Source organism: Haematobia irritans, chromosome 4 (assembly GCF_050003625.1).
Source record: "Haematobia irritans isolate KBUSLIRL chromosome 4, ASM5000362v1, whole genome shotgun sequence".
Lineage (NCBI taxonomy): Eukaryota > Metazoa > Arthropoda > Insecta > Diptera > Muscidae > Haematobia > Haematobia irritans.
This window is the reverse complement of record NC_134400.1, coordinates 217,189,212-217,205,677: the sequence shown is the minus strand read 5'-3', so window position 1 is coordinate 217,205,677 and position 16,466 is coordinate 217,189,212. Positions and strand designations below refer to the sequence as shown.

The 16,466-nt window shown below is 34.3% G+C and overlaps 1 protein-coding gene across 4 annotated transcripts in view; it reads left to right on the top strand.

Moving 5' to 3' along the window:
* Nucleotides 1-16,466, top strand: part of LOC142234983 (RNA-binding protein Musashi homolog Rbp6) — a 1,501,536-nt gene that overhangs the window by 935,145 nt on the left and 549,925 nt on the right. The window lies entirely within an intron of this gene.

The window sequence follows — 16,466 nt, the reverse complement described above, 5'->3', positions numbered from 1 at the left end:
ATGTGAGGACTCGGACAACATATTACTTTTGAGTTGAACAAGAAATTAATTTACGGTTGGTGTACGTGTAACAATTCTTACTATTATTTTATTGTTTGTTTATTTATTATTAGTTTTTATTATTTTTAATTATTTATTTATTTTTTTTTTTTTGAGTGTAGCTTATATAATGCTTTTTCCGATTATTTTTATCCTTTTCTCTGCATTGCATTTATGCCCAACTTTAAGGATTTGTTGCTTAAACATCTGTTGGTCAAAACCAGTGGGAATGCATAGGTCTTCGACTGACCATCGTATGCAGACGTCGGTTCTTCGTAGCCCTCTGTGGGGGGTGTGGGAGAGTTGAGTGCTCTATATTGAATTCCAGTAGCCAACATTTGTAAATGAATGGCTCAACGAATGGGCTGACTGACTGTGAATGGATGGCTGAATGAATGCTAGTAAATGTGATTTAAGTTTCTTCCACTTAAATATCCTTATTGCAAGCAACTCTTTGGCCTTTTACACTGTCTCATAAAATACTCAAACACACACATACACGCACACAGATACATTCACCAATTCATTTTGCCATTAACTTTGTGCAAACATTTACTGCAGTTTCTTCCAAAAAAAAAATACAGCCAAGATTTTCTGCCCCACAAGACACCTACACCTCGCTGCACCAACACCATTCATTTGTGTGTGTGTGCGTGTGGCTGGTGTCGTATTTCACCCTTCGTCGAACCGCACTGGAGGGTAAAAGTGTTTTAATTTTATGATATTATGAGTGTTTTTTAGTGGCTTCGGGTTGTAAACGATCAGAGGAAGGCAGCCATAAGCGGCCGGAGCATAAAAACAAGCACCCATTGAATGCCAGTACTGGTTTAATTCGAGGGGAGAGTTCGTTTGTTTTTTCAAGAGTAGTAAGATGGAATTTGTTTTAAATTTTATAACCCAAAAATATGGTTACATTAAACCAAAAATTAAGAGGTTGATTTAGATTCCGTTGTTTGTTCGTTTTTTTTATTGTAGAATTTCAAATATTTGGTCAGTGGATTTATTCATAAAACGAATGTCTTTGCTATGTATGAAAGTTATTTTATTTGAACTACATATTAACATATTAAGTGCCAATGATTTTAAACAGTAAATATTTATTCAAACAATTTTATTGTTTTTTTTAACTCCGCCCACTCATCCTTCCTTTAAATGATGACGCCAAAATTTATGTTTGCTCCAAAATGTAATTTTCCCTAATAGCGACGCTACTAATATCAGTGCCATTAAAATGGACCCCAAATCCTAATTGGGCCCCAGGAAACCTAAAACCAGGACCCAAATGTTGAGCGACGCTTCATAATGAATGTTAGCCCCGGGACAACCAGATTCAGCAAAATGTAAATGAGGCATGAAAATGACTACCGATGACATCCCCCAGCAGTTATATCTCTGAAAATGATTTGCGCGGAATCCATCCGTCAATTTTAGTTGGGGCTTTCTATCCTTGCCTATAGCGGTCATAAGCCCCGTAAAAAATTGGACTGTTATGTCTTCTTATTCAATAGTAAAACATGTTAATGTTAAAAAACTAAAAATTATTGTTTTATCTAATTCAAATACATACACTCTACTTATAATGCCAAAATAAATTTCCTTGTTTCAAAATTTGTGGATGTTTTTTTAACATTTAATGGGTCAGTATTATCACAATGGACTGAATAGTCTAAGTGAGCCTGCATCTTAAGCGGGCTGCCACTTTTACCTAATGGATCAGTATGCCTCTTGTTTACAAGTGTCGAATCCTGTTTCTATTCCATCTGCAGGAGGAAAAAGTAAAACTATAATTTTCTTAAAACTTCGCCTGGCTCATCGGATGTTTTAACTATTTTTGTTATAACAGAATTTCTGGTATTCTTTTTTTCTCAGCGCCTGACACAAATTGAACCAACATCAATCCAGACGACGTTTTGGTCATTAAGAGTTTTACATTGGGCATTTTAAAATGAAAATTGGAATGGGAAGTGAACGCCAGATTTGATCGAAATCCACGTCAAGGTGATTGAAAACTTGCTCATAAAGTTTCAAAAAGTGGAAAACAATTAAAAGTGCCTAGGAGTTGTTTCTACTTAAAATTGTAGATTTTTACTATTTGGTAGAATTTTTTATGTTCTTCTACAACCCAGAGGTCCTCCAAAAATTTTCTATAGAAATAAAATTTTGACAAAAGTTTCTATAGAAATAAAATTTTGACAAAATTTTCTATAGAAATAAAATTTTGACAAAATATTTTGTAGAAATAAAATTTTTACAAAATTTTCTATAGAAATAAAATTTTGACAATAGTTTCTATAGAAATAAAATTTTGACATATTTTTCAATTGAAATAAAATTTTCAATAGAAATAAAACTTTAACAAAATTTTCTATGGAAATAAAATGTTGTCAAAATTTTAAAAAATGTAAAAAATGTAAAATGTAAATAAAATTTTGACAAAAATTTTATATAGAAATAAAATTTTTACAAAATTTTCCATAGAAATAAAATTTTTACAAAATTTTCTATAGAAATAAAGTGTTGACAAAGTTTTCTATGGAAATACAATTTTACAAAATGTTCTATAGAAATAAAATGTTGAAAAAGTTTTCTATGGAAATAAAATGTTGACAAAATTTTCTATAGAAATAAAATTTTGACAAAAATGTCTATAGAAAAAAAAATCTGACAAAATTGTCTATATAAATAAAATGTTGACAAATTTTTCTACGGAATTAAGATTTTGACAAATTTTTCTATGGAATTAAAATTTTGAGATACTGTCTTTATAGAAATAAAATTTTGACAAAATTTTCTATGGAAATAAAATGTTGACAAAAATTTCTATAGAAAAAAATTCCGACAAAATTTTCTATATAAATAACATTTTGACAAATTTTTTTATGGAAATAAAATTTTGAGATAAAGTTTTTATAGAAATAAAATTTTGACAAAATTTTCTATAGAAATAAAATATTGACAAAATTTCCTATAGAAATAAACGTTTGACAAAATTGTATATAGAAATAAAATGTTGACAAAGTTTTCTATGGAAATAAAATGTTGACAAAATTTTCTATGGAGATAAAATTTTGACAAAAATTTCTTTAGAACAAAATTCTGACAAAATTTTCTATATAAATAAAATGTTGACAAATTTTTCTATAGAAGTAAAGTGTTGACAAAGTTTTCTATTGAAATAAAATTTTTACAAAATGTTCTATAGAAATAAAATGTTGACTATATTTTCTATGGAAATAAAATTTTGACAAAAATCTGACAAAATTTTTTTATAAATAAAATGTTGACAAATTTTTCTACGGAATTAAAATTTTGACAAATTTTTCTATGGAATTAAAATTTTGACAAAATTTACTATAGAAATAAAATTCTGACAAAATTTTCTATATAAATAAAATGTTGAAAATTTTTTCTATGGAAATAAACTCTTGAGATAAGTTTTCTATGGAAATAAAATTTTGAAAAAATATTCAATAGAAATAAAATTTTGACAAAATTTTTCTATAGAAATAAAATTTTGACAAAATTTACTATGGAAATAATATTCTGATAAAATTTGCTATATAAATAAAATTTTGAATATTCAATAGAAATAAAATTTTGACAAATTTTTTCTATAGAAATAAAATTTTGACAAAAATTTCTATAGAAAAAACTGACAAAATATTCTATATAAATAAAATTTTGACAAATTTTTCTGTGGAAATAAAATTGTGAGATAAAGTTTTTATAGAAATAAAATTATTACAAAATTTTCTATATAAAAAGTTCTTATAGAAGTAAAGTTTTGACAAAATTTTCTATGGAAATAAAATGTTTACGAAATTTTCGATATAAATAAAATTTTGACAAATTTTTCTATGGAAATAAAATTTTGAGATAAAGTTTTTATAGAAATAAAATGTTGACAAAATTTTCTATGGAAATAAAATTTTGACAAAAATTTCTATCGAAAAAAAATTCTGACAAAATTTTCTATATAAATAAAATTTTGACAAATTTTTTTATGGAAATAAAATTTTGAGATAAAGTTTTTATAGAATTAAAATTATTACTAAATTTTCTATAGAAATAAAATTTTGACAAAATTTTCAATAGAAATAAAATTTTGACAAAATTTTTCTATAGAAATAAAATGTTGATTAAGTTTTCTATGGAAATAAAATGTTGACAAAATTTTCTATGGAAATAAAATTTTGACAAAAATTTCTATAGAAAAAAATCGGACAAAAAAATAAAATTTTGACAAATTTTTCTATGGAATTAAAATTTTAACAAAAGTTTTCTATAAAAAAAAAAAATTGACAAAATATTCAATAGAAATAAAATTTTGACAAAATTTTTCTATAGAAATAAAATTTTGACAAAATTGTTCTATAGAAATAAAATTTTGACAAAATTTTCTATATAATTAAAATTTGTAAAATTTTTCTATGGAAATAAACTTTTGAGATAAAGTTTTAATAGATATAAAATTTTGACAACAAATTTGTCAAATTTTTCTATGGAAATAAACTTTTGAGATAAAGTTTTTATAGAAATAAATTTTTGACAACATTTTCTACAGAAATAAAATATTGACAAAATTTCCTATAGAAATAAAAGTTTGACAAAATTGTATATAGAAAATTAATGCAGAGCCACTCTTGTGCAGCGTCAGGGGGATTTGTTGGCCGTTTGAATACCCCAAATCGTGCCAAAGGTAGCCATTTCGAATGAATCAAAACCGATTCTAAAATTTTCATGTTATTTCCGACATTTGTGTTTTTGAATAAATAAATACGCTATATATAATTTTCTTACTTACCATACCAACCTCAAAAAGTGTAGATTACTTCTGCTGATGGCAATTGCAGCAGTTAAAGTTTGGTTTCATCTCTAAGTAGAACGCACTTCACTGAGTCAGTGCACATGAATGACTACGTTTTGGTGTCCTATCTTTTGTATGTATATTGCCTGTATATTAGGGTAGTAAGATTTTGCTATGGTATTATTTAGCGAGATTGGGAAATCCTACTGTTGCAATCTGCCAACTGACAGCTCTATCATAAGGCTGGACATTTCTGAGGTTTTGACATACGAGTGCTATTTGTGTTGTTTATAGCAACATAGAAGATTCATCTCATTTTTCGATCCACCCTTATGTGTATATGTGCATGTGTGTGAGTGCATTAGTGAGTTTGCAAACCCAGTATCTACCATCGTTTAGGGATGCTACTATTCGGGCATTAAAAACTTTCGTCTGCATAATAAAAATCTGCTTACTGTGCACATTTGTGAATAAAGCAGACACGAGAATGGACTAGAGATTCAGTTCAATTCGTTCAGTTCAATGTTCTATGGCTCAGTTAGAACGGATCTTTCTCTATAGCTCTTACAATGTGGATCCTGTTTTGCATTTCCCCCACATACACACACACACACAAAATGCGTTAAGCCCCACACATCTATAAGGGAGACACTAATACTACCACATTTGTTGGTATATCAAAGACAATGTATTCCTAGTTTTACACTCATAGGGATGCTTAACCTACCCCCCCCCCCCCTTATACTTGTTAGAGTTTCTTGCTGTAGTTGGGATTTTATTCACATAGAAGTTAATGCTGGTTAAATTTAACAAAAGACAGCTTTATGAGGAGTTATAAAAGTATCATCATAATTCATGAACCGCCAAGCTACGATACTCGTGCATATAACTGGAGGGATTTTTTAGGTGTCTTCATTGCTAGTGGAGCACATGCTCCATGATGCGATATGGCCAAATACGATTCTAGCTTCTTTTGCTGTTGCTCCTCTTATTTTTTTTTTTTGGAATTCTAAGCCTCCGGCTTCTATGTAAACTCCTCCGTGCTTGTGTTGAAGGTGTTGAATAATTTCCAAATTATCGTTTAGCTTTATTTTCGGTGATAATTTCACCGGAGGGAGTTTATCAAGCGTGCCTGGTGTGATGGTAATGGTTTTCGTGTACGTTTCATCAAGTGGTGAGGGGGAGGGAAGCAATGGCATGGGAAGAGCAACATTTCTGGTAGGATTATAATAATTCATTTGAGTTTTTGGGGGAAATTTATTACAATGTCCATTTTATACGAAATGGCAAATAATTGATGTTCTTTCTAGACATTTTAATGGCATAAAATTCGAGGTAACAAAAAAAAGGAAACGAGATGAGTTTCGCAATAAACCCGATAAGTTCAGCATTAAGACGTTTGTAATAAATGATAAGAAATATGGAAATGTACTTCCACTCTGTTATCATAGTGAATTAACGAACATTGTGGCTATATTTAATGTAGTTTTCGTTTTATATCCTTCACGAAAATTTTGAAGTCAGACATTATAGATTAAGTCATGGTTTGCTAATGCTTAAAAGGAGGAGGAGAAGTAGACTCCATTGACTTTCAAGGCTTATGAAGGTATAATTTGATTTAAGGACAGACTGGAAGTCCGCAAGTCTATAGGCATCTGTAAAGATCTAAGATTTCAGGCAGGATGGAGGAGTGACCCTTTGATTTTCGCAAATTGAAAATAGTTCACAAAAAATCGACTTTTTGCCACAACATCGATTTTTTGTTAACTTAGGTTAGGTTAGGTGGCAGCCCGATGAATCAGGCTCACTTAGACTATTCACTCCATTGTGATACCACATTGGTGAACTTCTCTCTTATCACTGAGTGCTGCCCCATTCCATATTAAGCTCAATGACAAGGGACCTCCTTTTTATAGCCGAGTCCGAACGGCGTTCCACATTGCAGTGAAACCACTTAGGGAAGCTTTGAAACACTCAGAAATGTCACCAGCATTACTGAGGTGGGATAATCCACCGCTGAGTCGAACCCACGACCTTGTGTATGCAAGGCGGGCATGCTAACCATTTCACCACGGTAGCTTGTTAACTTAAAAATCGACAAATTTTTTAAAAATAGAACCAAATTGATATTATCCTTGATCGGAGCAAGTCCATTTTCGAAATTAAATGGCAAGTTGTAACGAGAAAGGTCGACTCTTTAGTAGGTAAAAACAGTCGAACGTAGACTTTTACGACGCTAGTAACATGTCGATATTCGTTAAATCGACTTATTACCAAAAAGACGAAGTCGATTTATTGTTATCTTAAAAACATTTTTTCGAAAATCTAACCAAATCGACTTTTGATGTTGACCAAATGGTCTAGTCGAATTAAATTTTTTTTTTTGGAAATTGAACGAAGGCAACTTTGGAAATTAAACATAAAATCACGATGCCCAAATTCTACTCTTCAATAACGACAAAAGTCTAAACTAGACTTTTTAAAACTAAAAAAAAAATGGAGTTTAGCTTCTCATGTAATCCCTAATTCGACTCTTTAGGGGATAAATCACAATGAAAATCAAAGAAATTTGGACAAAATCAAAATCATCAATAGGACGAGTTTTGAGAACTTATATAGCCCCCACATAAACGGACCCCAAAATTTGGCTTGCGAGGCCTCTAAGAGAAGGAAATTTCATCCGATCTGGCTGAAATTTGGTACATGGTGTTAGTATATGGTCTCTACCAACCATGCAAAAATTGGTCCACATCGGTCCATAATTATATATAGCCCCCATATAAACCTATCACCAGATTTGACCTCCGGAGCCTCTTGGAAGACCACAATTCATCTGATTCAGTTGAAATTTGGTACGTGGTGTTAATATATGGCCTCAAACTCCCATGCAAAAATTGGTCGAAATCGGTCCATAATTATATATAGGCCCCATATAAACCGATCCCCAGATTTGACCTCCAGAGCCCCTTGGAAGAGCAAAATTCTTCCCATTCGGTTGAAATTTGGTACGTGATGTTAGTATATGGCATCCAACAACCATGCAGGAATTGGTTCCTATCAGCGCATAATTATATATAGCTCCCATATAAATCGATCCCCAGATTTGACCTCCGGTGCCTTTTGGAGAACAAAATTGATCCGATCTGGTTGAAATTTGGTACGTGGTGGTAGTATACCATATTTAACAACTATGCCAAAAGTGGTCCATATCAGTCCATAATCATATATAGCCCCATATAAACCGATCCTGAGATTTGGTTTTGGAGCCTCTTGGAGGAGCAAATATCATCCGAGTGAGTTGAAATTTGGTACATTGTGCTAGTATATGGTCGTTAACAACCATGCCTAACTAGGTCCATATCGGTCTATAGTTATATATGGCCCTCAGATAAATCGATTTCCAATCACACAAAAATTGGTCCATATCAAGTTCATAATTGTATATAGCCCCCATATAAACGACCCCCATATTTCAATTCTGGCTCTCTACGTACCGTGCAAAAAGTCCATATCGATTCGTAATTATTTGTAGACTTAACTATATATAATTTTTTTGTCTAATATATACCACGTATGGACTAACAATTTAGAAAACGATGTTAAGAAGTTTTAAGATACCACAACCCAAGTAATTCAATTGTGGATGACAGTCTTTCGTAGAAGTTTCTACGCAATCCATGGTGGAGGGTACATAAGATTCGGCCTGGCCGAACTTACGGCCGTATATACTTGTTTTTTGGCTTTATAAATATTTGAAAAACGAAAAGTCGATTTTTTTTGCATCTCATTACAAGCCCTACTTCAATTCCTAGTTTGGAAGCCACTGTCATGCAATGGCTGGCTTGCATACAAAGGGTTGTGGGTTCAATCCACGCTTCGACCGAACGCCGAAAAGTTTGTCAGCGGTGGATTATACCATCTCAGTTATGCTGGTGGTACTCGTATTTCTGAGTGTTTCAAAGCTTCTCTAAATGGTAAATTAGGCATAAAGCTACGACGCTAAGAGTCGACTCTTCAATAACCGCAAAAGTCGAAAGCAGACTGTTTGAAATTTTGAAAAAAAAATTTTTTTTTTTGGTTCATTCATTACGATCCTTATTCCATTCTTGTTTTTAGTTGGTACATCACGATGAAAATCTGAGTCTTTGGATTAAGAATTGTAATGAGAACCCAAATTCGAATTTTTTAAGATCTGAAAACGACGACATTTTATTTTTGCAAAATGTTAAAATGTTGGTTTTTGGCAAAGTCGAAATTTGTTACCTTAAAGTTTGACTAAAAACTTTGGGGATTAAGGAACCAAAACAAATATTAATCAACGCTTCATTGTTTTCCAAAATACTTCCCATTCACATCTATACTCTTTTGCATACGTTTAAACATGTATTCACGAAATTCGTCTTCTCGGCTGCATTCACCAGATCATCGATGAATACTTGTCCTTGACGGAGTTTTAACACCTAAAATTTAATTAGGTTCATCGCTGTACGGTTTTTGAGTTAATCCACGACGAAATTGTAAAAAATAATCACATGAAAATGTTCACGATTTCATAGCATTTTTTTTTTTTGCGTGAGAAATCTTTTAAGTTTCTGTAAATAACACAATTAACGCTCGTATGTCAAAACTTTTTGAATGCGGCAATCCTGGTTTTACGATAAAGCTAGGGTTGCCCAATTCCGGGAAATAAACGGCAACTCTCGTTGCCGTTACATCCTAACCAAAGACTATTTTAGAAGCACAAAACTCTATTTCTCTTAAAGTCTTTAAAACACACAATATTCCAAAAATTTCAATTACTTCATACCAAAATCCCTCCCAACTCATTGTGAAAACCACAACGAATATTTTTTTATCACTAATTTTTATAGCCTTCATACGGTCACACATATGTTCCACCCTCTCATTGTGGCTTATATTCGGGCACACATATATCATTTATACAAATCGTTTTGAAAAAAAGTATAAAATACATTTTTTATTTTAGTTTTACTACGCCCTATTATGAATGCAAATGACATAAACTCGTTGGTTTGGAAAATTTTTTATCGACTTTAGTTGTTTGAAATGACGGTAATTTAAACCATTCAAGCATACAAACGTTCAACCATTCAATTTTCAAAAAGATGTAAACTTTCGCAGTCCACCCGCCCCCTCCCACACTCTTGTTTTTTGGGGTAAGAGCAAGATGAACAAATGTTGCTTGAGTTTGGCTTTCTAAGCAAAAATAGTTTGTTTTACAAAAATATTTAAATAATAAATTGTGATTATATGTAAATGCTTTGGTGAAAATTCTTGTGTTTCTTTTTGGTGAGTGTATGTGTGTATGTGTGTGAATGGCTTTTATTGCGTTTGTCTACTCAAAATGTAAAATTCAATTTAAATTTTAAGTTTTTAATTTACAAAACCATATTTCTCCCTTGTGGTGAGAACATGTTGCCATTGACGCAGCCACAGACTCTCGGATGTTGCCAAAGCAGCCGTTTTGACTGGCTGGTTAACAGAACATAACTGGCTGGCAAAAGCTGATGATGTTGATAGAGCGGATGATGTTGACAACAGTAATAATCACCACCAGACCACCACCACCACCACCACTACAGGGACAGACAAGTATAGTAATAGCAAGAAAAACAACAACATTAGTTTCAACAACCAAGGCAATCATAATAATAATCATCAAAATGATGATTATGGCTACGATGAGGAGAATGCTGCTAACAGTATTTGGTGGTAAAAATGATGTAGGGAAATTAAAAAAAAAACAAAAAATAGAAAACAGACGAACAAGTTTCTTTTTCGTTCAAAAAGGGGTACTTAAGCACATGTGGTGTTTGTGGTATGTCTTCTATAAAAATTACCATTACTCTATGCCAAATATATTTTCACAAATCCTTTCATACTGCTCGCTCCTCTAAAACTTTATAGACAACATAGTTTTTGGCATCTTTTTAAGAATCTATGCAAATCCCATAAGGATGGACTTACTCCCAAAAATTGCTGACATTCATACATACATAATAAGCAAGGTTTATTATTTTGAAGAGGAAACCAGAAGAAGAAGGAGTGGCAGTTATATCGATCGGTTCGCATCTTAGGTACCTTCCATCATGAAGCGCATACAAGAAATTCGAAGAAATTAAAATTCAGAAAAATGAATTCAGAATAATGCATGAAATCTTAATGTGAGTTGATACACGCAAAGAAAAACAAGTATATACGGCCGTAAGTTCGGTCAGGCCGAATCTTATGTACCCTCCAGCATGGATTGCGTAGAAACTTTTACGAAAGACGGTCATCCACAAATTTCGAGATCAGATGAATTTTGCTTCTCCAAAAGGCACCGGAGGTCAAATCTGGGGATCGGTTTATATGAGAGCTATATATTATTATGGACTGATAGGAACCAATTCCTGAATGGTTGTTGGATACCCTATACTAACATCACGTACCAAATTTCAACCGAATGGGAAGAATTTTGCTCTTCCAAGGTGCTCCGGAGGTCAAATCTGGGGATCGGTTTATATGGGGCCTATATATAATTATGGACCGATATCGACCAATTTTTGCATGGGTGTTTGAGGCCATATAAATATTAACATCACGTACAAAATTTCAACTGAATCAGATAAATTTTGGTCTTCCAAGAGGCTGGTGATCGGTTTATATGAGGGCTATATATAATTATAGACCGATATGGACCAATTTTTGAATGGTTGTTAGAGACCATGTACTAACACCATGTACCAAATTTCAGCCGGATCGGATGAAATTTGCTTCTCTTAGAGGCTCCGCAAGCCAAATCGGGGGATCAGTTTATATGGGGGCTATATATAATTATGGAGAGATATGGACCAATTTTTGCATGGCTGTTAGAGACCATATACTAACACCATGTACCAAATTTCAGCCGGATCGGATGAAAATTTTTTCTCTTAGAGGGTCTGCAAGCCAAATCGGGGGATCGGTTTATATGGGTGCTATATATAATTATGGACCGATGTGGACCAATTTTTGCATGGTTGTTAGAGACCATATACTAACACCATGTACCAAATTTCAGCCGGATAGGATGAAATTTGCTTCTCTTAGAGGCCTCGCAAGCCAAATTTGGGGGTCCGTTTATATGGGGGCTATACGTAAAAGTGGACCGATATGGCCCATTTGCAATACCATCCGACCTACATCAATAACAACTACTTGTGCCAAGTTTCAAGTCGATAGCTTGTTTCGTTCGGAAGTTAGCGTGATTTCAACAGACGGACGGACGGACGGACACGCCCCATCCTATGGTGGAGGGTATAAAAACTTTTGGAAAACGTGTACCGAAAACGTTTTTCTTATGTTAGGGATTATGAACAGAGGGATAAAGAGCAGAAGGAATATGAAGGACCAAAAAATAAATGTGTAAAGTGAGGCAAATGCCAACTTGGTAGGTTAGGTTAAGTTAGGTGGCAGACCTATGTATCAGGCTCATTTAGACTATTCAGTCCTTTGTTATACCACATTGGTGAACTTCTCTCTTTTCACTGAGTGCTGCCCGATTCCATGTTAAGCTCAATGACAAGGGACCTCCTTTTTATAGCCGAGTCCGAACGGCGTTCCACATTGCATTGAAACCACTTAGAGAAGCTTTGAAACCCTCAGAAATGTCACCAGCATTACTGAGGTGGGATAATCCACCGCTGAAAAACTTTTTAGTGTTCGGTCAAAGCAGGAATCGAACCCACGACCTCGTGTGTGCAAGGCGGGCATGCTAACAATTGCACCACGGTGGTTCCCCGGAGTTGCCATAACAACGTCTAAGGATTATTTTAAGAATTTTCATGGCCAAAGAAAAACGAATGCCGTTCATGAAATCGTGAACGCTCGTGGACGAAATCGTGAACATTCCGTTTCGATTTTTTGTCAACGTTTCCATTTCATCTTGTCACTGTGTGTTTAAGATTGCGGAACACAATTTTTTCTATTAGTGACTCCTATCAGAATCCTATGATTACGATTTTCTTTTAATCAAACCAAATTTCTTTAAAATAAAGATTAAATAATTCTTTATTTTAAAGAAATCTGATCTTAATATTGGGTAAGTTGAGTAGCCTAAAATCTAGATTATTATATATATGAATAACCTATGATGGATTTTTGTCCTTCAGACATCGATTAGAAACTCATTTCTGTATAAAGACACATTCCATCCCATCAATTAAATTTTGATGGTTAAAAATTTTGGCCCATAATAAATTGTTGGCTGCACGTATAGATGATTGAAAGGATATTCAGCTTTAAATGTTTTCAATCGGCCCTTAAATTTTCCAAACGACCTTTTCTCGACCTAAGTAAGAAGCAATTGAATGATAACATAATGAAGACAAGGACGTGGGGAAAATATATATGCGGTCCACAGCCCTTCCCAAAATCCATTTGTGTCCTTTAACATAACCCAGTCAAAAACGCATGGAGACAGACAATTGCCTAACAGGAGACACCCTTAAACACTAACGCAATATCAGTCGCAAGATATCAGTGTGGAAAATAAAGTTTATTTAATATTAAAAGGATTTATATGACATTGTCATACACCGTGAATGATGAAGACGCAGAAGATGCCAAGGTATTATGGTTGTTAACAACGTTTTTCTTCCTTGGCCCATGATTCTAGCCAGCATTCATTCATTCATTCATGTTTCGGTAAGAGCCATCATCCTCATCTATAGTATTGAGATATGAATGCTGAATGGTTGGATGGCTGACAAACTGGCAAACACTGTTGGTGACATGGTGGTTTGTATTCTTATCCTCGAGGTTGTTGTATAAGATTTACATTTACTTGCACACACACACACACGCAAATGTTCTTAACTTGGCAATTTGTGGAAAATATTAAGGATTTAACAAGATTTTCTTTTTCTTTTGGTGTGTTCCACCCACCCCATATTAATTCGTAGACGCATTCACACACAGAGGATATATTCGAGATGGTGTTTGGATTACTTTTACCCCCTTCAGTAATATGGTGTTCACCTGTAGTTGAACAGTGATATAAAATTGAGAAAAACTTTAACCTTTCTTGCAAAGATAAAGTAGCAGCCGCTTGTTTGCTAAGAAATAGAACTGAAATCTTCTTTTCTGAAGCACCTTGAATTCGACAAATTCAAGAAAAATTTTTTAGACATAGACATTTTTTTCACTTGTTAAAAAAAGTTTGTAGTTTAAAGGAAACAAGTATATACGGCCGTGAGTTCAGCCAGGCCGAATCTTATGTACCCTCCAACATGGATTCCGTAGAAACTTCTACGAAAGACTGTCATCCACAATCGAATTACTTGGGTTGTGGTATCTTAGAACTTCTTAACATCGTTTTCTAAATAGTGAGTTAGTCCATACGTGGTATATATTAGACAAAAAAGTTATGTATAATTTAGTCTACAAATAATTACGAATCGATATGGACTTTTTGCACGGTACGTAGAGAGCCAGAACTGAAATATGGGGGTCGCTTATATGGGGGCTATATACAATTGTGCACTTGATGTGGAAATCGATTTATCTGAGGGATATATATATAACTATAGACCGATATGGACCTAGTTAGGCATGGTTGTTAACGACCATATACTAGCACAATGTACCAAATTTCAACTCACTCGGATGAAATTTGCTCCTCCAAGAGGCTCCAAAACCAAATCTCGGGATCGGTTTATATGGGGCTATATATGATTATGGACTGATATGGACCACTTTTGGCACGGTTGTTAAATATCATATCCGATATGATATTTAACACGTACTAAATTTCAAGCAGATCGGATGAATTTTGCTTCTCCAAAATGCACCGGAGGTCAAATCTGGGGATCGGTTTATATGGGAGCTATATATAATTATGGGCTGATAGAAACCAATTCCTGCATGGTTGTTGGATACCATATACTAACATCACGTACCAAATTTCAACCGAATGGGAAGAATTTTGCTCTTCCAAGGGGCTCTGGAGGTCAAATCTGGGGATCGGTTTATATGGGGGCTATATATAATTTTGGACCGATTTCGACCAATTTTTGCATAGGTGTTTGAGGCCGTATATTAACACCATGTACCAAATATCAACTGAATCAGATGAATTTTGGTCGTCCAAGAGGCTCCGGAGGTCAAATCTGGTGATCGGTTTATATGGGGGCTATATATAATTATGGACCGATGCGGACCAATTTTTGCATAGTTGTTAGAGACCATATGCTAACACCATGTACCAAATTTCAGCTGGATCGGATGAAATTTTCTTCTCTTAGAGGCTTCGAAAGCCAAATCGGGGGATCGGTTTATATGGGGGCTATATATATATAATTATGGACCGATGTGGACCAATTTTTCCATGGTTGTTAGAGACCATATACTAACACCATGTACCAAATTTCAGCCGGATCGGATGAAATTTGCTTCGCTTAGAGGGTCTGCAAGCCAAATTTGGGGGTCCGTTTATATGGGGGCTATACGTAAAAGTGGACTGATATGGCCCATTTGCAATACCATCCGAACTACATCAATAACAACTACTCGTGCCAAGTTTCAAGTCGATAGCTCGTTTCGTTCGGAAGTTAGTGTGATTTCAACAGACGGACGGACGGACATGCTCAGATCGACTCAGAATTTCACCACGACCCAGAATATATATACTTTATGGGGTCTTAGAGCAATATTTCGATGTGTTACAAACGGAATGACAAAGTTAATATACCCCCCATCCTATGGTGGACGGTACACAAAATCTTTAAACGGCTACCAAGGTCGTGGGTTCGATTCCTGCTTCGACCGAACACCAAAAAAGTTTTTCAGCGGTCGATTATCCCACCTCAGTAATGCTGGTGACATTTCTGAGGGTTTCAAAGTTTCTATAAGTGGTTTTCTGTGCACTTTGAAACGCCGTTCGGACCCGGCTATAAGAAGGAGGTCCCTTGTCATTGGGCTTAACATGGAATCGGGAAGCACTCAGTGATAAGAGAGAAGTTCACCAATGTGGAATGACAATGAACTGAATAGTCTACGTGAGCCTGATACATCGGCCTGCCACCTAACCTACCAAGTTGGCATTTGCCTCACTTTACACCTATATTTTTTGGTCCTTCATATTCCTCCTGCTCTTTATCCCACTGTTCATAATCCCTTATAACGTTCCATCATCCAGCTGCTCATCATCTGCGTCATGATGCTGTTGTTGATTCTGTTCTTTTTTCAATTTTATTCTCCTACGCCCATTCTTCCTAAGCTCGTTCTAGCTCTGCAAGTGAATTTTCGCCGTTATATCGTTTTTTTTTTTCTTCTCTGCTGTCTTATCACGCGAAAGGTAGTGATGGAAATTATGTCTTGTTGTTGTGATCTCAATGCCGATGTTGTTGTGTTGTTAGTTTTAAAGTTGAATTTACATTTATTAGAGTTAAGGGATTTTCCGGCTACGGCAACGACAAGCCAACCATGGCTACAGGAAGAGTAGCACCGGCATCACAATGTACCAAGAAAGAAAGGAAACAAAAATGAAAATATGCAAAATGATAATGATTTTCGTTTCTTCTGATGACTGGTTTCACTTCACCCATCCCCTTACGCCATAATCGAGTTGTTATCATTG